This window comes from Triturus cristatus, chromosome 12 (assembly GCF_964204655.1).
Source record: "Triturus cristatus chromosome 12, aTriCri1.1, whole genome shotgun sequence".
NCBI classification, from domain to species: Eukaryota; Metazoa; Chordata; class Amphibia; order Caudata; family Salamandridae; genus Triturus; species Triturus cristatus.
In genome coordinates, this window is record NC_140595.1 from 714,822,084 (window position 1) to 714,845,708 (window position 23,625).

Here is a 23,625-nt window from a genome sequence, read left to right on the forward strand (position 1 = left end):
TTTAACATGGAGCTTGACAGTTCTCCCATTTCCCAGGATAATGACGAGGATGGGGGAACATTTAAAAATTATTTCAATGAATGTATCCATTCCTCTGTTGAATGGGCTGTGACAGCCTCTATGACTAAAATGGCAAAAAATATTGAAAATTCTGTGGTTAATATTATAAAAAAGACATTTAACACCCATTTTGCGCATAAAGCAGAAACACAAAGCCACTGCATTACCTAGGTTGTCAAAGAAGGTGCATTCAGACTCGTCCTCTCCCCAAGTTACACAACCGACTATTGAGGTTTCTTCACACATGCATTAAGAGTTCATTCCTCTCAGGCCTCCAATCAAGGAGGGGAATTCTAAGACACTTCTAAAGCAAAGTTAGAACAAAAAATACACAAACAAAACTCATCAAATATTATTTCTCAAATTATGTATACGGATGACGATATGGGGGATAAGGACACTGATGACGATAACGATAATTTTGAGACCTTTAATTCTTTTTCTTCCCCACTTCCAAAAAACCCAAACTTCTGTCCTCTCCCTCCGATCCCTCTGTGGCAAAAAATATCTTAGAGGCAGAAGACATCCCTATGTGTGATCCTGGTCTTATACACCATCCTAACTGAATGATCTCCTGCTGAACATGTTGGAAATTACATTTTTTCTAGCATGTGCTTGGCCTTAGACAAACAAACCAGCACCAAACTGAAATCAGAATGTCCTAGGGCTTCGTTACCCTCTAATATTACTTCAACTCCCACAATTTACCCTACCTTACTCCCTTTCTTTACCAAGTTTGGAAAACATCACTGCAAATCTGTGGACAAAGCCTGGTCCACCTGCCAGGACAAGCTGCTTGATGTTATTGGGGCAATGGCAAGCATCTTTGATATAAAAGAAGCAGCTAGATTGGAAAATGATTCTGTTGATCCGGAAGTATCCCTATGAATTCAGAGAACCTTTTGTCTTTTAGGCAATGTAAGCTACACCATTACCCATGAAAGGGGGAAGGGTCTTCTACTCAACATGGATCCTATTTTTGCTAGTTTGCCTTCTTTAAACCCAGGCATCAAGACGGAAAATCTTTTGTTTTTATTAAAGCGCTCCGTAAATATGTTACAGCTTTTACTTCTATTGATAAGTCACATCAATCCCTTAAAAAGGTATTTTTCCAATGGGCTTTTGCAAGGGCTGGTAGAGGCAGGAGCAACTTTACCGGCCGCAAGTACCACCACCAGGGTACAGAGCTCCTACAATAACTCCTACTACTCCTCCTATTAAGACTACAAGCCTCAATTCTATCCCCAAAAGAGGTAGAGGTTATCGAGGTCAGAGACAGGCGACCTTCAGAGTTAATGCACAGACAGGTAAGTCTTTGTTCTGGCCAACCTCCGGAAGGAGGTCGCCTGTTAAATTATCTAACAAAGTGGAAAACGATAACATCAGACCCTTGGGTTCTAAACACAATACAAGGTTATGTTGTAGACCTTTAAGCAAAGCCTTTCCAAGCCTTGTTTTCTCTTCCTCCAAAGTTTTCCAAAGAAATGTCTAACATGAGCTCACAAGAAATACAGTCTTTACTACAAAAACATGCGAAACATGCAACGGGGTACTTCAGTTCCATCATTTTAGTTCAAAAGAAAAACAAAAAGATGAGACCCGTCATCAATCTCAGACTATTCAATCACTTTGCGGTATATCGCCATTTCAAAATGGAAACTATTCTTCACCGCAGGGATTCCTTACTTCCGCATGACTGGGTGGTCAGATTCGATCTCTAGGATGCATACCTTACAATTTCCGTCCATTACGGCTGCGGAAACTGTCTTCAATTTCAATGGCAGGACCAGACATATTGTTTCTCCTCCATTCCTTTAGGTCTTTGTTCAACACCGTGGTGCTTTACAAAATTAATTAAACCAGTAGTTGCATACCTCAGATCGCGAGTGATCTAACTTCTGATGTGTCAAAACCTACAGACTCTTCAATCTCAACTACAGTTCACTTGTTTAATTCCGTCAGAATTGGGTTTTCTTATCAACAAAGAAAAGTTAATACTATCTCCATCAATGCAGTTAAAATTCTTAGGATTTCTAATAAATTCTTCAAGCGCCACTCTTCACCGTTCTTTGTCAAAAGTCAAAGCCATAAAGTCTGAGATTCTTCAAACTCTTCAAAACTCCCTAATTTTTCTCAGAGCTCTAGCAAGAATTTTAGATTTTCTGTCGTCCCTCTGGGTCCCCTCCACTGTCAGGCCCTTCAAAGACTGAAAATGTGGCACTAATGCAGAGGTCTTGCATACTCAGAAGTTATCAACCTAGATCCAGATTCTCGGCTAGAACTTCAGTGGTGGATAGACCATTTAGACGACAGGAACAGCAGGACTATCTTCGCGTCAGCCCCCTATCTTGTATTAGAATCGATGCAAGAATGACGGACTGGGGAGCCTGATGTGGATGATTCTCAACTGGGGATACATGGTCTGCAGAGGAGTCAAAGTTACATATCAACTGTTTAGAAATGCTTGCAGGCTCATTTGCAATCAAAAACCTAGCAAAACAACAAAGTGCACCTTTCTGTGAGTGGACAACATTTCTGCGGTCCAGTACATCAATCATCTGGGCGGCACCAGATCCAGGCTGCTCGCAGAACTGGAAACGAGTTTTGGGGGCGAGTCCAAGATTGCCGCAGTGTAGAACGTACACCTCAGTGCTCTGCTGGACTACAGGACAAAACGTACTCACCGGCGGGGCGCATGCGGCCGGTTGCAGCTTGGGAGACCCCCCAAAGGTGGCTGGGAGACCCCCGGGATCTGTGGTGGAGAAGGAGTGGGGGCGGAAGCGGCATCCGTGCACGGTGTGGGAGCGGCTTGTGGAGTGCGCGCCACCTGGGCCTGACGTCACCAACAAGGAGTGGTGCAGTAGCCTGGTCCGCGGTTCCATGAATTCCTGCCAGGCAGCCTGGTGGGAGGATTCCGAACCCCCCCTTCCTGGAAGACATGACCAATGGTGAGTGCGGCCCTGAACCGTGTCCCTGCAACACGCACTGGAGCATGGGGGAGCCACCGTCGCCCACATTAGGCCATGCACAATGGGCTGGACCCCCATCCGCTCCTCCTCCCATGCCTAAATCTGTAGACAGAGGCCAAGCCTCCCCCGGAGATGTGCCGGGACCGGGGGTGGGTACCCCTGACCGAGCAGGGCATCCGGCTCCATACGCTGGACTGCCTGGGATTGTGGGGCCCGTGGGAGCACCAGTGGCAGATTGCAAGGACATGAGGTGAGAGCACCATTGCTGGGCCTGCTGCAGCCCACAGCTGTGGGCTGGCTAGCCTTAGACTACTGTGTGGTCACGCTGCACCTGCACCCCCCTTCCCTTGTCGGTGCTGGGTGGGGCACTTACTGTGGCCCCCACGGCCGGATCCCTCTTCTCCTCTCCTGAGCACCCATTAAGAGGGCACCCCACAGCCACCAGACGGGGGACAGGAGGCCGTGCACACTAGGGAGTAGCTGGTGAGAAATAGGAATAATCTCTTTCCCCCGGTGCTGTGCCCTCCAAGTATCTATCAGCCCCCATTGCTGCTGTCAGTTCCTGCGTGCTTCCGCCATTCTATGAATAGGCGAGTCTGCTAGGAGCGGGGGGGATCGGTCAAGCTCCACATCCTCAATACAATTATTGTCCCCCCAATATGAATATTTGACTTTACAACGCATGCAATTACATTGCATGCTTTTACAATGCAGTCTTTACAGTGCAACTACCATTACGTTGCATGATTTTACAATGCATGCCATTAAAACAATTTTTTTTAAACTACTGTTACAACCCATTCCATTACAACGCATACCATTACAACGCAAAATACTTTTAGCGCAACAGCAGGGTAAGTGTTGGATAGTGTAAGGGTAAAAATTACTATTCCCACTCCAGTAAGTGCAACAGTAGGGTAAGTGTTCAATAGTGTGGGGGTAAAAATTATTATTCCCACTCCAGTGAGTGCGACAGTAGGGAAAGTGTTAGATAGTGTAGGGATAAAAATTGATATTCCCATGTACCCCAAAACCCATACCCACGCTAATACTAAAAAAAACTCCATTACTTACTTTATAATGCGTTGTAATGGCATGCGTGTTAATGGTATGCATTGTAATGGCATGTGATGTAAAGGCAGTTGCGTTGTAACCGTTGCTTTGTAAAGATAGGACGTTGTAATGACTGCGTTGTAAAGGATGTTCCCCCCAATATCACTGATCCGGTCAGTACCTGTGCAAGTGTTCTAGAGAGATGTGCTAGGAACGAGATTTGATCAGTGTTTTGTCTGTGTACGCTACCTATCGTGATGTGCTTCCCATCAAGTTTACCTATTAGGACCACATATCTCCCTTCAGTGTCAAGTATTTGCTTAGTGCACTGGAATGGGACCCCCGCTCTCATCCATATCAGGACCCCCCTAGCAAACACCGAATATTTTTCACACTTCACCTGTCCTCACCATCTGCATTGCAATGCAGCCCCTTCTTTCACAGTTATATGTGTCTCCAGCAGCATTGAGATTTGGACCCCCCTCCATACTAAGTATGCATGTATCTTGTCATGCTTTGTCATGGTGTGCATCCCCCATACTTTCCATGAGATGCACTTAAGGTCTATTGTGCAAACCATTGGGCCTGTGCTGACAACTCCCCCCCTACTTCCCTACCCCCGACACACCTGGTCCCTGAACATAACCCCTGAAACAAACAAACCCCCCAACTCCCCCTCTCCAGGACAGGTAAAGGTAGTCCAGATCCCATCCAAAGTTGAAGAAAATAATAAAATGTCAAGTAACTTTGGGGTTGTGGAGACTACTGACTAGGCTCAGGAGCCCCTATAGCCAGATCCCCCATCCCTGCATCTGTATCTTCAGCCCCAGCTTTGCACTCAGTCCACCATCTTGCCACCGGGCAAACCGCCTGCCCCGTCACCAACTCTGCTTCCAAAAGGAAATTTGCTGATGGAATCAGTGTTTTCATCTCCTCCCCAGTCCTCACTTAGATGATTTCATCCACAGATTTGGGCATTATCTTCTGGAGATCTGTCTCTTAGTCTTCTGCTACGCTTGTTGCCTGTGAGCAATTTAAGCGTTCTGTTTCACTGGCACTTCAAGTTGAACCGGGGCTGGACACCCCCTGACTGATTTCTGCCACCGCCATGAGTGCTTTGTGTCACTCCTTCCTAGCATCTATTGAGGAGGGCACCCCGGTTTTTCCTGATCCCCCAGCTTTCTTCTTTGTCATTGACCCCGGGGAGCTTCCCCGCTTCTCACGTCCCGGGCCAGAGTCCAGCCACTCCCAGGCTTCCTGCGGTGTTTGGAAGAACTGCACCCCTGCCTGTCCAACCACCCTCATCTGTGCCAGGAACAGCATTGCATATGGCATTTGTAGTTGTCTCTGCTTCGTTTTACCTAACAGGAAAGAGGCTCTCTGTCTTTGCACTTCTCTAGTGAAGTCGGGGAACACAATAACCTTGCTGTTTTCCACTTGTAGGTCATTTTTCTGTTGGACCTGCCTCAGGATATGGTCTCGGTCCCTGAAGTGAAGAAGCCTTGCCACTATAGGTTGTGGAGGAGCTCTCGGTTTGGGGATCCTGGATGGGACCCTATGCGCCCGCTCCAGTACATAAAATAGTGAAAGCCCCTCCGGAGCCACTTTGGTCTTGAGCCAGTCTTCCAGGAACTGCACCATATCTGATCCTTCTTGTCTCCGGAATCCCCACTATGCGTGGATTATTTCTATGAGACCTGCCCTCACTGTCTTCTGCTCTCACTTCCAGGACCCGCATCTTGGCTTCGATTTCACTAAGGGATTACCGCAGCTCCGCCATAACTTTGGGAAGGTCAGAGTGTGTCTTTTCCGTGGTCGCTACCCTCTCTGGTAATCGATGGCGGTGGTCCTTTAGGAGATTTAAGTCCAAGCCAATGGCATACATTTTTATTTCTAGTGCCTCCCAGGAGGCCGTAATGGCCTGCAAAATGTCCAATACGGTAGGCCGTGTGTTAGAGGCGTCCTTCCCCAGTTCCGCGATGTCCTCATCATCATCTGTCTGGGAACTGCTCCCCCCCCATCCTGAGGGTACAGTGCCCCCTACGTTTAGGTACTTTCCCCATTTGCCCAGTGTTAGAAATGGGATCTCTGGTTGGCTAAGGCTTGCGCCAAAGCCAGGCAGAGACCACCACTCTAGTCACGGCAAGGGAGTTACACGCCAAAGATAACCCCTGCTCACCCCCTTGGTAGCTTGGCACAAGCAGTCAGGCTTATCCCGGTGGCGATGTCTAAAGCATTTGCACAACACACACAGCAACAACATACTAGGCACACCACAAAAGGAACTCCACACAATGTTATATCAAAAATAGCCTTTGTATTATCATAAAACACATTAGATGGTAATCACACAATATACACTGAGCCAACTGGCACTGGGCAATATTTACAGGGGATTATTATACCCATGACAGGGCCATGTGGGCCACTGTCAGAATCATCACTTAGTAAGGATTATAAATGTAGACATATAATCAACGTAGAACACAACCAGTAATTACTGGCACACTATACCCAGCATCATCCTGTAACATAAATCATATCATGTAACATATCATATCAGGCGAGAATTACATTCTGCGCCAACCTCTCCAGCATAAACACATTATGCAATCATCTCACAAGTCTAAACACATTAGACCCTAACCTCCTAAGTATAACTCAATTTAGGGGCGTAAATCACACAGTGAAACATGATCTCCCTAGCATAAACCATGATATGCAAAAACAACCTCATAATCATAAACCACATTTAGAGGTATAACACAGGGTGCGTAATCATACTACATACATCACATTTCCTAGCACCACATCACATTAGGGCCTGGTGCCCTACAATTCTAACAGTCCCCCTGGCCAACTGGCCATCTCAAGTAGAGGGCTCAAATACCCTATGTCCCAAAGTCAGGGCGCGCTGCCTATGCAGTGCAAGTCAAGGGTGCGCAAGCTGCGCTGGCCTAAACGTTGCAGCTGCCCACTACTTGCTGGGCAGCTGGGAAAGTATGGGGCAAAAGAGTGCATCTAACTCCTAACTCAAACATGCCCCCAAAGAACTGTGCGCCTAAACGGTGCAGCTGGCACTAAGTGCTGCGCAGCTGTAAATAATGGGGAAGGCCTGGCACCTCTGTGCCACTTCTGTCCCTCTCAGGGACTCTCTCAATAACTGCGCAAAAACGTTGCAGCTGCCTGCGCTCTCGCAGGGCAGCCGGGATCAGCAAAAACGTGGGCACCACTGTGCCTCTGGACTCCATGTGCCCCCGGCAGAAATGCGCCAACCGTTGCAGCTGCCCTCTAGCCAACTGGGGCAGTTGTAGGGAATGGCCAGAGCTAGGGAAGCAAGGGCCCCTCTGGGCACTCTGATCAACAATAATTTCAGCAACGTTGGAGTGGCCCTCTCTCACGGGGGACCGCTCAGACTCTGTGCCACACCACGGGGAAAAGCATGGGCCCCTCTGGGCCCTCTAGAAAATAATTGTGCCCATCGTTGGAGTGGCCCGCTCCCTGGCGGGACCACTCAGCACCACTACCCTTACAGTGCCGCGGTCGGCACTAATAAAGCACCTAGCCTCCCCCCTCAGCCGTCTCAACTCACTGGCTCTTGGCGGTGGGAAGGCTCCTCTTTGTGGATGCGGCGGGGGCAGGCACCGGCAATGTGGCTCGTGCTCCCTCCACAGAAAACAGGCTGCGGCGCTTGCGGGACTCTCTCCACCCACGGGAACGCCGCCTTCTCACGCGCCATGCTTCACCCAGTCCCCTGTCTCAGGACCGGGACTTTGGATATGGAGCCCACGAGGCTCTGGGCTGATTCCTCTTCCTGGGCTCCCCACAGCTCATGGGAGCCCGCAACTCTCGCGCCGCTTCCGGCCCAGCTGCAGGCCCCGCCCACGTCACAGGCAGACTTGCTTGACTTCCGGGCGGCGGCGGCTGGGCAGCAGCAATCTCGTCAGGCGGCAATGAGGGGTAGGCTCCCTCGGAGATTAAATATAATCACATAAAGCGGGGTGGGCACCCGCTAGGGCTCAAGTAAGTGGGGTGGGCACCCGCGTTAATTTAAAAATATAAACGAAGACGCAGGGTGGGCACCTGCTCAATGAAATTACAAATAAGCGGGGTGGGCACCTGCGCTGCAGGCATCACGAGGGAATCCCTAATCTGAGGATTCCCTCTCTCTCTCTCAGCAGCGCGACACTGCACAGCCACAGCTCCTCTTACTGGGGAAATTAGAGGAAACAGAGCACAGCGCTCTTAGGGCGCTGGAAGGCTGTATCAAGCCTTGGCAAAGTCAAAGGAAAAGCAAAAAGTCCAAGAAGTCCTGGAGGCATCAAGGGGGCAATGTAGGGCCCAGGGGCCAGCACACAGGGCCCTCCAGCAGGGAGGCAGCCCCCATGGTGGTCCCTCCTGGGCCCCACCAGCAGCAAACCCCCCTCTGTCAGGATCCAAACGAGAACATCTTCATGGGGTCACAGCCCCTTCTTTTATACAGCATTTTCCTTTGTTACAAAGTGTAGGGCATGGGGGAACCAGATACAACTGGTTCAGGGGAGCTGTTGAGCAATTTGTTTTGCTCAGCTCCTCTCTCCCTTTCACAGGACAGGCCAGGGACATCAGACGCACCACAGGAGGTGGAGTCAGCATTGTGGAGGGAAGGCACAGCCCTATTCAGGTCCCAGGTGCAACTCCTCCCTCCCATCTACATGCAGATCTCCCTATTCACCACCGGACAGACCCATCCTGCCTCCTGGAATTCCCCAGCCCTCTCAGCTCCTGTCAATCACAAGCCAGACATGCAATTCAGTTCAGTTCATAAGGCTTTATTCGGAGCTTAAAACAAGTCCATAAAAGCAAAACAAAATACACATCAAATACATCAAACAATACATGGTTAAAATGTAGACAGGTTACATGATTTAAGAATATAAATAATTAAAAGAGCATACCAGGCCTTGCTTTGATAGCTAATAGGAGGTAGGTTGCGGTAAAAAAGCATACATCGGGATAAGGTTTAAAAAGCAACTTCATAGCATCTTTCCTGTTCCTTACTCCGTATTTTAAAAAGATGGGTTTAAGATAGGCTCGACGGTAATTATCATAAAGATTACAAGCCAAGAGAAAGTGCATAGTGCTTTGATCTGATACGTTATCGCATGGGCATGGGCCTACCGGGTATTTTTTTATATATGGGTAGGCCACCAAATGATGAACTATCCCAAACCTTAATCTGGTGATAACGTACCTATGGGAGGGCCGGGTGACTAAACTCAGATATAGCTGGAAACCCTCATCTTCGCAAAAACTACTATAGAAAACACATGTACTTAAATTTCTGCTAGTTCTTTCCCTTTGTTTTTGTACAAAATTCATAAAAACTAATTTCATCACATTTTTAGACAGACTGGAGGAGGCGTTACAGTCATTTTTAAGACTAATACCATAAATTTTCGAAGTAACAATTAATAACATATTTAATCCAAGGAATTTTCATATGGCCATCAATGGAGAGACAATCTCCGATAATTGCTCTGCTTAGGGAGGTTTCTTCTTTTAACCATACAGAACGCCACAACATTAAGGGCCTTAGTGCCAGTAAATCTGAGAGGTGGGAGATACCTAGTTCTCTATGAACCAGATCATTTGTGGCAGATTTGGGTAGACACAACAACCTTTTTAAAAAGTGGTTTTCCTCTACTTGCAGGTTCCCTGTCTTTGTATGCCCCCACACTCCGGCTCCATAGAGGGCCACGGACAGACATCTCATTTGAAAGATCGTCAACATATCTTTGATCCGTTTATCTCCAATGTTTGTAGCGAATTTGAACACTCCATGCGAGTTTTTTGCCATCCTAGCCTGGGCATTATTGATCTCACTAGTCCAGCTGCCTGATTTAGAAAAGGTGATGCCGAGATAATTAAAAGATTCCACTGTAGACACCTTATGACCTTCTAAAAAGTAAGCATGTGGCTTCTTACACACCGCCCCGCATTCCATAATGAAAGTTTTAGTCTTGTTGATCAACAGTTTTCTATCGTTGATGAACAGCAGAAACCTGTCCATCAAACGCTGCAGACCAATAGGGGTCCTAGACAAAATTACAGCGTCGTCCGCATAGAGAAGTACGGGGACGCTGAAATCTTTTATTTTTGGTGCGTCAGCCGCAATTTCCTTTAAAGCTGCGTCCACTTTGTTAATAAAAAGAATAAAAAGCAAAGGGGCAAGCACACACCCTTGCCTGATTCCCCGTCTAACCCCAAACTTGGGGGTACACTCCCCGGCCTGGCCATAGCGGACACTAGAATTTAATTTGGCGTAAAGTCTCGCTAGAAAGTAAACAATTGCCTCTGGGGCCCCCAATTCCAATAGCGTGGACCATAGGATACTGTGATCCACCATGTCAAAGGCACTACTCAAGTCTGCGAAGCAGAGATAGAGCGATCCTTTTTTTGCCTTGGTATATTTGCCTATGATTAAATCTAGATTGAGGCATTGTTCCAATGTTCCTCTGCCCGGCCTGAAGCCGTATTGGGAGTCAGCAAGGATATTATTGGACTCGGCCCATTCTTCTAACCTGACCATGAGTACCCGGCTCATGACTTTCACCGAGGAGTCCAGGAGGGATATTGGGCGGTAATTCTTTGCATCCCCCCTGTCACCTTTTTTGAAAATCGGTACGATAATGGATTCTTCCCAGGTGTGTGGGACCCCAAAACGTACGGCAGTGTTAAAAACTTTTGTGAGCAGTGGGCCCCATAATTCAGGTACTGTTTTGTATACGTCAATAGGGACCCCATCAGGTCCCTGGGCCTTCCCACCCTTGCTGGATTTAATACTATCCCACACTTCAGCAATAGTGATGTCCAAGGGTATAACAGGCCATCTGTTGTCATGGAATTCTCCAGTTTTGGTCGAATCAAAGATCTGGGAGAAGTGGGTAACCCAGCTCTCCGAACTGACATTAGCTGTTAATTCTGGGATCTTTTCGTCCTTCAAAAAAGGGCAATTTACTGTTGCCCAAAATAGAGAAGAATCCGCTGTAGAGGCTGCTAGATCTAGTTTTTCCCAGGCCTCTTGTCTAAGTTCATTTTTCCTGGACTTGGTAGCCATCTGGTAGATCCCTCGTAATTCCCTGATGGTTCCAGTATCTCTCTTCTTATCTGACAGTGCTGTTTTAAGTTTTTTAAGTGCGATGGTGCAGGCGTGATCAAACGATCCCTTGGGCTGGTGTTTCGTACCCTTGTGCGGTACAATGAAGTTGCTACTTATAATTAGGTTAAGATTAATAAAAGTATGCAGGATTTCAGCATTTCCCTCCTCCCGTTCTAATATAGTAACTATTTCTGTGAGACACTTTGACACAATGGCATTAGACTGAATGTCCGCTTTATTGCCTTTCCATCTAATACGAATACCGTTAGGGCGGTGGGGCTCAATATTAGTAATAGTACATGGGGGCAGACACAGGTCGTTCCTTCCATAGAATTAACTCTGCTGTGATACAGTTATGTCCACTAATCAGGTTGTCTACAACCACAGGGGTAGAACACCTTGGAGCGATTCCAGATGATAAACAGATAAAATCAATCACTGTGTTGGCGTTCCTTCCCGTATAAGTGGGGACAACTTCGCCTGAATTGTTAGTCTGGTTAGTCAATATTTCCATGTCATATGTCATTAAAATTTTGTTCAAAGAATTACCATATGCGTTGTGAGGGAAGTGAGGAACCCCGTCTCCCCAACAATCAATAAAACCACATACCTTTTGGGTGGCAAAGGGGCACACCGTTGTATTGAAGTCTCCCACCCAAATGATATCAAAAACAATATCAAACTTAGTTACTATATTTTCCATAGCAGATTCTAAAGCAAGTACAACCTGGTACCTTGAGTTGTCAAAGACATTGTTATAAAAATTAATTAAAAGCATATTCCTGTCCTGCTCCTGTTGAAGCCATAAGATCTGAGAATGTGTTCCAACCAACACATGTTTTTTGATTTTGACAGGAATATCAACAGCAATCATAACCAATAGGCCACCCTTGGCTCTACCCGATGATGAGGCCTCAGCTGGTAGGTTATAAGAGACAAAGCCATTGTAATTGATTGGATCAACACACCAGGTTTCCTGGAAACATAAAATGTTAAAACTGTTAATAAATTCAACCCATCCTGGGCAAATAATCTTAGAGGAATGTCCAGCAATGTTCCAGCTAGCGATCGAACAGGCACTCTGATTCCGTGATCTAAGGCAGGAAGGGGGGCTGTTGGAGTCGGAATGGATTGGACTGCAGGGCTGGTCACTGAACAAAGGAGCACAGCTCTTGTCTTCACAGTTGCCAAAATTTCCAGCGGCAATAACAGTCCCACTGACATTCACTGGGTCTAGAGCCCTCACTGCTTCAGTCCCTCCCTTGTCTCCTGTGATATTAGCCACAATAGTTGACTCAAACAGATCTATCCCCAGTCAATCATTCCCATCTAATCCACTCAATGCTTCAAATTGGTTTACCGTGGTAAAGATAGGACCAGGGGGAACATACTTATCTCTTTCCCTCACCCCAGTATGTGCAGTATTTGGACGGGTGTTAAGGTGTCTGTAAAAATATCCTAAAGGCCGAAGGGATATCCCTTTTTCCAATGAGGGAGAGGATTGCGCTCTTAACAGAGCTGTGGAAGCGAGGTGCGGGTTACGGAAATTGACTATAATACAATCACCCCCACAGGTCTTACGCGAGCTCCCGATCCAATCAACTCTTCTAGTGCTTATGATATCCTTAGCCAAGGCTGCTGGAAAGCCACATTCCCGGTGCAGCCAATCCACGGTTTTATTTTTCAAAGAGACATGGGTTTCACTAAAGTTACGGCCAGTTTCTTTAACTTGTGGCACATTTGTAAGGACCGCCACAAACGGGGCGCAGGCTGGGGGCAGGTCGGGCCTTGAGGTACCTAAATTTTTTACACCAGGACCAGGGATATATGACGATCCTTGTTGGTCCGGGATCGGCAGAGAACCAGTGGAATTTCTACTTTCATTAACTTGCATGCTTTGTGAGGTCTTAGGGGGGTTGGTCGCTGGGTCAACTGACTCAGAGGTCTGTCGAGAAGCACGGCTGTTTACTAGGGTTTCAGCGATTGCTTCAGCTCCAGTGCTTGCTTTGAGATGAGATTCTAACAAACCTCCCAACCTAGCCACCTCATTAATTGCCATATCTAATTTATTCATTAAGGGTTTGATTAGTAAATCGAACTTGGCATCAATCATGCTAATTAGAAGATCCAACTGACCACTTTCAATAATGACCGGGTTACTATCCATCACAGTGGGAGGGGATTGGGTAGAATTCATGGCCAAAGGATCAATTCTTTTAGTTAATGTTCTACCCCCCCCCCTCCTAGAATGCACGGTCTTATTGTATGTCTTATTATGTGACCGACTAGAACGTAGTATTCTTTGTGATGAGGTAGCCGCTGTGGCAGCAGTCGAAGAGTCTCCAGTACATGTTAGGTCCTCAAGAGATGGGTCAACTATATTGGTGTCATCTGCGGAGGCAGGCACACTAAGGTCTGCCATATCATAGATTCGATCATGATTACTGGGCTCATGATTGGCATTAACATTGTCTATAGCAGATGAGTGAGAAGGAGGGTTGGTATCTACAAGAATAGGGTCGATTACCTCCACCCGCCCCAGTGATTTTCTCCGCTCTTTATTTATTTTATCAACCATCTTCACCAAATAATTGTCCATGGTTGATTTGGTTGAGGAAGGTTTAGCTTTTGACATGGGGTTCTCTAACACCACACTGTTACAGATCAATACAAATAAACTGTTATGTCCCCTGACACTTCTATCACGTTCCCCTCAGTTCACAGTAGCCTATTACCCGGTAGTGCCCCACAGTAACAAGGGGAGGGTGGAGCACCTCCCGTCCTCCACAACCAACAGGATGCCACTGGCCTACCGTTAGTATTGATAACAGTACCTTCACACAGTGTCCCAGTATCCGTGTCGCAGCACCTCAGGGGGGTGGCCCAGCCCAGCCTCTTCTGGCCTCTGACGGCCACAGACGGCCCGCCCTCTGCCCGGGCTCAGCCCGGCGTCGCCCGCGCGCGTCCCGCGAAGCGGAGGAAGCTGGCGTTTTTCTAGCGCCTCCGGGCGCGCTGGCGGCGGAAGTGCCGTCGGGGGAGGAGCAGGGGCTACTGGGATCTGTAGTCTCCACTCGCGGCTGCAGGTGAGATGGTCCGCCAGCGAGGGAGACTCCTAACAGAAATGCCCCGGTCAGCTGCTCCCCTAGGCGAAATATCGCTGGTCGCTGGTTCGTGGTCGGAATTAAGTGGTTCCCCCCGCTCCGCCGAGGAAGCTGGCGTTTTTCTAGCGCCTCCGGGCGCGCTGGCGGCAGAAGTGCCGTCGGGGGAGGAGCAGGGGCTGCTGGGATCTGTAGTCTCCACTCGCGGCTGCAGGTGAGATGGTCCGCCAGCGAGGGAGACTCCTAACAGAAATGCCCCGGTCAGCAACTCCCCTAGGCGAAATATCGCTGGTCGCTGGTTCGTGGTCGGAATTAAGTGGTTCCCCCCGCTCCGCCGAGGAAGCTGGCGTTTTTCTAGCGCCTCCGGGCGCGCTGGCGGCGGAAGTGCCGTCGGGGGAGGAGCAGGGGCTGCTGGGATCTGTAGTCTCCACTCGCGGCTGCAGGTGAGATGGTCCGCCAGCGAGGGAGACTCCTAACAGAAATGCCCCGGTCAGCTGCTCCCCTAGGCGAAATATCGCTGGTCGCTGGTTCGTGGTCGGAATTAAGTGGTTCCCCCCGCTCCGCCGAGGAAGCTGGCGTTTTTCTAGCGCCTCCGGGCGCGCTGGCGGCGGAAGTGCCGTCGGGGGAGGAGCAGGGGCTGCTGGGATCTGTAGTCTCCACTCGCGGCTGCAGGTGAGATGGTCCGCCAGCGAGGGAGACTCCTAACAGAAATGCCCCGGTACAGCTGCTCCCCTAGGCGAAATATCGCTGGTCGCTGGTTCGTGGTCGGAATTAAGTGGTTCCCCCCGCTCCGCCGAGGAAGCTGGTGTTTTTCTAGCGCCTCCGGGCGCGCTGGCGGCGGAAGTGCCGTCGGGGGAGGAGCAGGGGCTGCTGGGATCTGTAGTCTCCACTCGCGGCTGCAGGTGAGATGGTCCGCCAGCGAGGGAGACTCCTAACAGAAATGCCCCGGTCAGCTGCTCCCCTAGGCGAAATATCGCTGGTCGCTGGTTCGTGGTCGGAATTAAGCTAAGAGTTTTTTTACCACCCTGAAGATGAGGGCAAAAATGAAGAGCCCGACCGGGACCCGTCTCAGCACCTTCTTTTAAGAACTGCCGGTGCCATGCAATTCACATCAGGCAGGCAGACACACAGCACAAAGAAATGCCAACTTCTAAAAGTGGTAATTCTCATATAGTTATAACGGATCTGCGCATACCATTGCGCAGCATTCATTCTCACGATTTCCTACAACTAAACTTGACCCTGCACTCCCCTTATACCAAGAATTACCACGGACACACTTATCCCCCATGCATTCCTATGAGAGGGCAGGCCAATCTCACCACACGCACTCAGAGAGCGCACGCACTTTATACTGGGCCACAGTGCTAAAGTGCCCAGAGGCCTAAAACCACTACCTCCATGTCAGAGCTTAAGGCAACAAGTTCAGGGGTGAACCTGCCAAAAAGGGCCAAGTCCAACACCCAGGTAGTCTCTCCTCTCTGCAGGCCGAGTGCCACTGAGGAGAGTCTTTAGCCCCTCTCTTCCCTCTGCTATCTCTTGTCTCGCTGATGCACGTAATCCCGGATCCCCCCCGGGCGCCTGCGATTGTCTGCTTTCTCTGTGTGAGATCCGGCAACCCCTGCCAGATAGTCACAGGGGTCTGGGAGCATCCGCAAGGCGGTGGATCTCACAGCTCACACAGCCGTTCCCATCAGTGTTACAGGCTTCTTCTACGCCTGGTTTCTTTTACCCTCAATGAACTAGTTTAGCCCCAGGCCCTCACCAGTCTTGCTGTGGGTGGTGCATCAATTTCATCTTGGCGACACAACCACTGGGACTCCCTGAGTCCTACTCCCCAGGGCTATCTTTCTGTCTTGCAGTGGGTTCTCACGCCATCCGCCCCTTTTAATGTCCATGCCAAGGTCCCCTAAACTAGTAGTGCGGGGGGCAGTCCTGGGGTGTTCAGAGTGTTATCTTCCAACTCCTGGTGCCTCTGTCCTACCCGTGGTACCCTCTCAGCTCACTCTTCTCTCTCCAGGTGCCTCCTCTCCTTCTAACATGTGTGGTCAGTTGTCCTGGGCTCCCCCCTTGTAGTTCTCTTAGGTCGCTCTTTACCGCACCGTCTGAGATGCCCAGAGCCCCCGCAACTCTGCCGTCAGTCCTTTCCTGCGGTGTTCTCTGCTGTGTTAAAACTGGTGTCTGCAGCTCATCTCTTACTGCCCGTTCAGGCGGATTGTCTCTGCAATTACTTCTAATAAGTGTTGCTCTCAGCACGGCCTTGCCGGTCCGCCGCTCATGCCACCTCAGGGCCTTCTCCCCTCTCTTTGCAGTGTCTTTCCCCTTGGGCCGTTCCCCAGTAGGGTGTCACCTCGGCAGGCCTCCCACCTCCTCTCGCTCTCAGTGGCCGCGGGGGGACCCCGGAGCCCCCTCAATCCACACCGCGCCAGTGCTCAGTTGTGCAGGGCGCCACCCGCAGCCTACCTTCATCTCCGGTGTTGTGCCTCGATCTTGGTCGTCTGCGGCCGCGTCACTGCCATCTGGGCCGCTCGCCCCTACCTGCCGGCCACATCCGCTCTATTCTGTCAGCTTCAAATCTCGCCTCCCAAGCCAATCACCGCTTCCCTGAGGTGAGATCTCCCGTCCTCCTTCCTATGCTTTTCCCTGCTGTCAAATGTTCCTGCCAATCTCTCTCCTTGTTTCATTTCCCATTGGACTGATCGGTCGCCATTTTACTCTCAGCGCCCCGAGGCCTTACTTCTCCAGCTGCGTTTAAGCCACAGTTTGTGACTCGTCCAATTTGGTAGAGTATTACTCCGGACCGGTTCCCCCCCACTCCAGCCAATTTAGAGTGAGGCTGAGGCCCAGGATCGTGTCGGATGGGGGATTCTCCTTGCAGAGCTCCGCAGCCCGCTTCTACCTACATCGGCGTTAGCTACGCCCCCCAAACTTACGATGCTGTTACGCCTTTTTTCTATAAATCGTCTTTCTGATCTCAAAGCGCTGGATGTTACTTCTTGTCAGTTTACTCCTACAGGTGTTCTCTGTCCAGTTCATTAATGTACAAAGATGAATTTAACTACTGTGTTTAACCCTTACTTTCCCAATTAACCAAAACTTTGTGTTGGGCAATGTCTTAAGGTGTGCGAGCACAGAACACTTGATCTCAGAATGTCCTCTCACTCCCAATTCCTTATTTCCTACAGAGAACCCCCCAAACCTGTTTCTTCTCCTACTCTGGCTTACTGGGTCAGATGGGTCATGTCCCTCGCTGCCATTGATACCTCTATTTTTGGGCCCATTCTTCTAGAAGTGATAGGGTTTCTAAAGCTTTACGGGCTTATTCCAGGCTTGAGGATATTCTGAGATCATCTGACTGGTCTAATGATAATGCATTTTGCATGTTTTATTGCAAACCTGTTCACACTGCATCTTCCGCTGTAACTGATTTGTTTTGAACACGCATAATAGGAGCCTCCAGTTGTGCAATAAAATGTAGACTTTTTATTAATTTATAAAGTCCTAATTTTATTAAAGACACAGAGGCAAGTATTAGCCCATCTCAAAACTGTATTAACCAGTGTTTCCTCTCCCCCTCCAATAGTTGCTCCATCATTACCACCTTCACCTTAACCCCTTCAGCGTGGCGCGGATTTCCGCGCCACGCTGAAGGTTCCGTGCGCGGGCCGGGCCATGACGGAGCGGTTCCGTCATGCGCACAGCGCAACCGACGTGCATGACGGAACCGCTCCGTCATGCGCGTCGAAGGGGTTAAGGATGTTCCAGGTGAGTTTGGTTCTTCATCTTCCACTTCTCTTCGTTTCGGACCTTCCTGGAGTGCTCGTCCCTGGTGTTCCGGTTTCCTCTGTGGAATTCAGATTTAAAGACGTCTGCCAAGAAATGGTCACCTTTACTGTAGCCTGTTTCATAGTTTTACCTATTTTTCCTTTGTTCATGGATCATTGACTTCTTGAAAAAGAAAAGAGAGCTGTTTGCAGTCAAAGATCTGATCTGGGTACTGTTACCTCATTAGAAGTCCTTCTGTTCCTAATCCAATTGGCTAGTCTTCCCTATGCACTATGGGATGTGTAGTTTCATTTGAGTTTCTGGACTGCTGCTATTAATAAAATGCAAGATTAGCGAAGCAGAATACTCACTTCCATGTCTTTAATAAAATGAAGACTTTCCTTCAAAATACTAGGAAAATCTACATAATGGCATCATCATGTTGAGTTCAGAAATGTTTTCAATTTCATGTTTATAACGACAAAGTTGAAAGAAATGTTAAATAATGGAGTAAATATTCTACTGTGCTAAAATCAAACACAGGATAAAAAAAGTTTGAGTTTTTATTATATTTATACAAGACTTGTGATCTACGATTTACATTATATGAGAAGAAATAAAGCCTATGGTTCACCTCTGTTTTGCCTTTGAATTAATTTATTCGCTTCCCAACCTCTGTATTAAATGTGTCAATAGCTGCATGGGATTCCTGTGCGGTAAAATGTAATTGAAAGTAGAAAAGAAAATTGACCCGCACGGGGATCGAACTCGCGATCTTGACAACACTCGTACATGGATCTTACCAACTGAGCTAAGCGACCATGTTCTCCCTTTCGTATATGAACCACATACAGAGTTGAATCACCCACACACGGTTGGTCCCTTATTATCCGTTTTACTTGACTCCAACAAGTTCAGGAATGGCGAGAGTTTTTCCCGCCTCTCGCCTCTCGCCCCCCCCCCCCCCCTCCCCCTCCCCCTCCCCCTGCACCACCTAGAGAGCAGCTCAGTGCCACGACGCATGCTCTATCTGTCTAGCAGAAAACATTTTAACTCTTCACGTCCTCTCTGCCTCCTCTCCACACACACCGGCCACAGACTCACCCCTTCACTCTCCCCCCACAGGGAGTCTGTTGGGCATCACAGGCTCGCGCACACACTTCCGTGATCGGCATGGCTACAAATCTAAGGCATAAAACATCAACCCGTAATGTGTTGCACTTTTTTGTCTGTCAGACAATTCATCCCCAGAAACCCCCACTAACAACTCACCCATTAACATCCGCTGTGATGGACCTTCACCCCCTTTCACTTCCGTTGTCTGTGACTCGCCGGGGTTCATGCTAAGCACAGCTCGTTTATGACAAAAAGCATTTAACTGTCACTCTATGTAACTGAATAGAAGCGGAGACTTGCAATTCACAAAACTAAATCCACCAAAAGGCTGGACAAGCAATCCCGGCCGGTCTAAACGACCAGTCAAATGTGCCCAGCTGCATACTCTTTTCATTCTTCGTGTTTAACATTTCCCAATTTAAGATGTAATTGTGTTCAAAAGTATAGATATATGCCAATACAATTTAAATTAAATGTAAACCGAAATATATGTATTTTTAAAAATTCAATAAACTGCAAAAAAATATGCTGCGCCCAACGTGGGGCTCGAACCCACGACCCTGAGATTAAGAGTCTCATGCTCTACCGACTGAGCTAGCCGGGCACTAAGCATCAGTGAGTGCACATACTTTATTTACCAGGTACTAACTGGGAAGGAGTAACTCTGTGGGATGGTTCCTTCTATTACAGTGTCCGCTGATCCTCTAAGGAAGAGGAGATGGTGGCACAGCTGCCTGGTCTGGGGCATTTTTTTTTACCTCCACTGCTCTTGGGCGGCACAGTCCACATCTGGAGACTTATGGGGCACCAAGGACAGAGTAGTGGGTATAAGAGCTGTTAGGACTTTCCACCTCCCCCCCCCCTGCTTTTTCTTCTACCCCTCCCTCCTAGTTCTTTTATTTTCTTTCTTCATCACTCTCCTCCCCACAGACCTCTTGTAGGGGGTTTCAAAATAGTCCTAGGAATTGCACACCCTCGTGTGTGTGCTTTTCCTTTTGGCCCACGCTATTGGCCTTTGCGTGCGTCTTTTTATAAAAGACAGCACGCAATTGGCCAAAGGCGGGCGCATTGCTCAACCCATGGCCTATTGGTGCCTATTACACGCACCGCTGCAATGTGGTTTCAATTATCATGCCCAGACACGGGCGCGATAATTGAAACCACATGGCTCGCTGTGGCGTGCGTGCGCGCACACCACTCGTTGTTTTTATGGCGCAGGGGGCAAATCCCAGTGTCAACTGAAGTGTCCGCCACTCACTCGCCTGATGCTGCTGTGCTGTTGGTTGGAAGAGGATGGGTTTGGGACGGAGTTCACATGCGGGGTGAGACGCGATGAGAGGCCTAGGGTCCAGTGAACGTTAACTCAACAGTGGATGCTTTGCTCCGTGGGCTCACCCTTTCCACTGCTCGTTCCTCCTGGCTCCGTCTGTCCCGCACAGGAGCAGGAGGACTCCACAGATGCCAGCCCCTGGCCCACTCTTCTGCAGCTGCGTTCCTGAAGTGGACTCTGGCAGTATCTCTGACCGCCAGAAGTTTTGCAGACGTAGGTACAACAAAATGAATCCGTCTCTTGCAACTATGATAATCACAGTGATCTAGTTTAGAGGAGAAAAGTGTAGAGTGTATCCTTCTTTTAAAGCACAGTAAATGTTCTGCTGTGATTTGGAAATTAGTGATTTTTAAGGTGCTCATAGAAACGCACAGCTCTTTCTATATATTTGGCCCACACTTTTTTAATGCGAAAGAAAACCAGGGAAACATTTCATAAAACCATCTCGCTGTGGGTAACAAGGCAGAAATGAAAAGACGCAGGGGAAATGGTGGCAACTGTCCCTCCGGCCTGCAGACTAGGCCAATAAGTCCCTCCACTTTCGGAATGCCCAACGGGGCACAAAACTAAGAAACCGGAAAAAAAGGATATTGTGCCATGTGTTGGGAGGAAGGTGGCGTCACAACAAGTTTACCAAACTACCTCCCTTCCTCTGTATTTGAGCGTGTGATTTTAGACTCTGCTGGTGACCCATAATTTTTCAAAAATGTTAATGCGTCGGGAAAGGTGGTAACCAAGACCTAGTGTGTTATTTTATAAGTCTGGAAGAGATTGGCCCTTTGTCGCTGGTAACGTGTTCAGCCTGTTGAACTCCAGTCCCACTTTGTGAGAAAACATTGAAATCACCCATAAAAACTAATTTTGCCTGAATGAGGACAGAGGGGTTGGGGAGGGAGAAAGCTGCACTCTTCGCAACCAGAAAAGCTGAACATGCTGAGCTGCTCCTGCAGGTCAGAGGCTCTGGGGATGGTGTTGACTCCTGTACGTACGGTCCTGTTTCCGAAAAATTAGTATAGAGGAGATGTAATGCGTCGGGAAAGGTGGTAACCAAGACCTAGTGTGTTATTTTATAAGTCTGGAAGAGATTGGCCCTTTGTCGCTGGTAACGTGTTCAGCCTGTTGAACTCCAGTCCCACTTTGTGAGAAACCATTGAAATCACCCATAAAAACTAATTTTGCCAGAATGAGGACAGAGGGGTTGGGGAGGGAGGAAGCTGCACTCTTCGGAACCAGAAAAGCTGAAAATGCTGAGCTGCTCCTGCAGGTCAGAGGCTCTGGGGATGGTGTTGACTCCTGTACGTACGGTCCTGTTTCCGAAAAATTAGTATCGAGGAGATGTACTCGCCCTTGTAGAGACATATACCAAGGAATAGCTACGCATCGGCAAGGCGCACAATAAGTGAGAAGTGTGCACACCATCAGGAACTCAGTTCAGGGGGAAATGTGCATATCTGTAAGACATTACTAATGCTCACATCTATAGAACAGTAATAATGAGCGGAAATGTGCACAACTGTCAGATGAATGCCAAGGAAAATATTGACATCTCGGGATATCCCGGGAGGGAAATGTGCTGACTGGAACGACAGACACTGTAGGACATTTTTTAATCGTAAAACATCGATACTTTGGGGGGAAACGTGCATAGCTGCATAGAGTTACTAATGGGAGACATTTGTACACAACCATCTTCCTTAAACCGGGCTCCGTCTGAGTGAGGTGTCATGCCCCGGATGTTTAAAGCCTCGCTTCTACAGTCTCTTATAATCTTCCAAGGGGGCGGGGGGCGAAGGGGCTGCCAGAGGACAGACTCCTGCAACCGGATTGTTCCTCTGCCTACACAAAATCCCCCCACCGGATTTAATTGACCCGTTTAGGCCATGCCCTCAATAACACGGGCTACGCCTCGTGGAGAGGATTCCTAGGTACACTTCTTTGGCCGTGCTACTTTTAGAAACCCATTCCCCCACCTTTTTCATCCACCTCAAAGCACTGGGTGAGTTAGTGTTCAGCCTCCACTCTTCCCTCTGCTCTGTGCATCTCGTCTGTTTCGCGCTTCCTCGCCAGCTCAGCTAATAGCTGTTTAGTGTCACTTGTCTTAGCTCCTGCCATAACCTCCCCTCCTTACCAGTGGTCAGAGTGGGCGGGATCTGCAGGGCACGGCGTGCCCCTACTTCTTAAATTCCAAAGATTCCGTTCCCCTACTTATTTATTTTGAAAATGCATCCCAGGACGCAAGAAATCGCCATCGCCTATAAATAAAGATGTGCGTTCCTGGCGTTCTTGAGGTGTGGGGCGGCAGAGAAGGAACAGGACTCTGTCTTTTCCTTCTTGCCCAGAGAAGACAAAGACCATGTCCACTTTAGCTGCCCCCCTCACTCTTTCCCTCTTCCCCTCTCTTTCTGTCTAGCAGTTCCTCTCTTACTGAAAACCGTGACTTCAAGAAGGGGCTCTCACTCTCTTTCCTCTCCTTTCTTTAATTTGCTCCCCTGTGAAATGGATCCCAAAAAGATTTTGCTGGAAGTGTCGTATTCTTTTGACATTTTAATTCCAAAGTAAGCATCAAGAATAAAAGGTTAAAAATTTGAAAAATAAATAAAGTAAGACAGAGTGGGAGCAAACTGGCCCGATTGATTTTATTCACACCTAAACACATTAGCGCCACTTTTACAAAGTTTGCTAGTGAAGCTCTTTTTTTTGTTTGTTTTCTTGTCTTTGTTTTCCCTGGACTTGGAACTAGTGCACCAATCCTGGAGGTACTGTAATGCATGGAATGGAAAACAAAATGTGTACTGCGGCTCTGCGTTCAGGGATGTGGTCTTTTTACCATAGTGAGTGTAAAGGCGTTAAGGTAACCACAATTAATCTCTGGTTTTTGAGGTTAACTATAAGTGAGGTTTAAAGCATAATGCTGTCACTGGCATTTGAAAATCATGGCATGGTGTGGGCAGATAGAAACAGAGCAAGATGTAGTAATCCCCTAGTCTATGTGAGCTCTTTGTGGAACACTTGATGTTCAGTGTTCCACCGGTGACTCTTGGAATGTTCTCTTCCAAGTTGGGAGTTTCCTCCTGGTGTTGCTGTAAGGAATTT

The 23,625-nt window shown here is 48.4% G+C and overlaps 1 non-coding gene across 1 annotated transcript; it reads right to left on the minus strand.

The window, feature by feature from the left end:
• Positions 1–19,733: 19,733 nt before the first annotated feature.
• On the minus strand, positions 19,734–19,806 carry TRNAK-CUU (transfer RNA lysine (anticodon CUU)). Its single transcript has one exon. It is a non-coding gene; the product is annotated as a tRNA-Lys (tRNA).
• Positions 19,807–23,625: the final 3,819 nt, after the last annotated feature.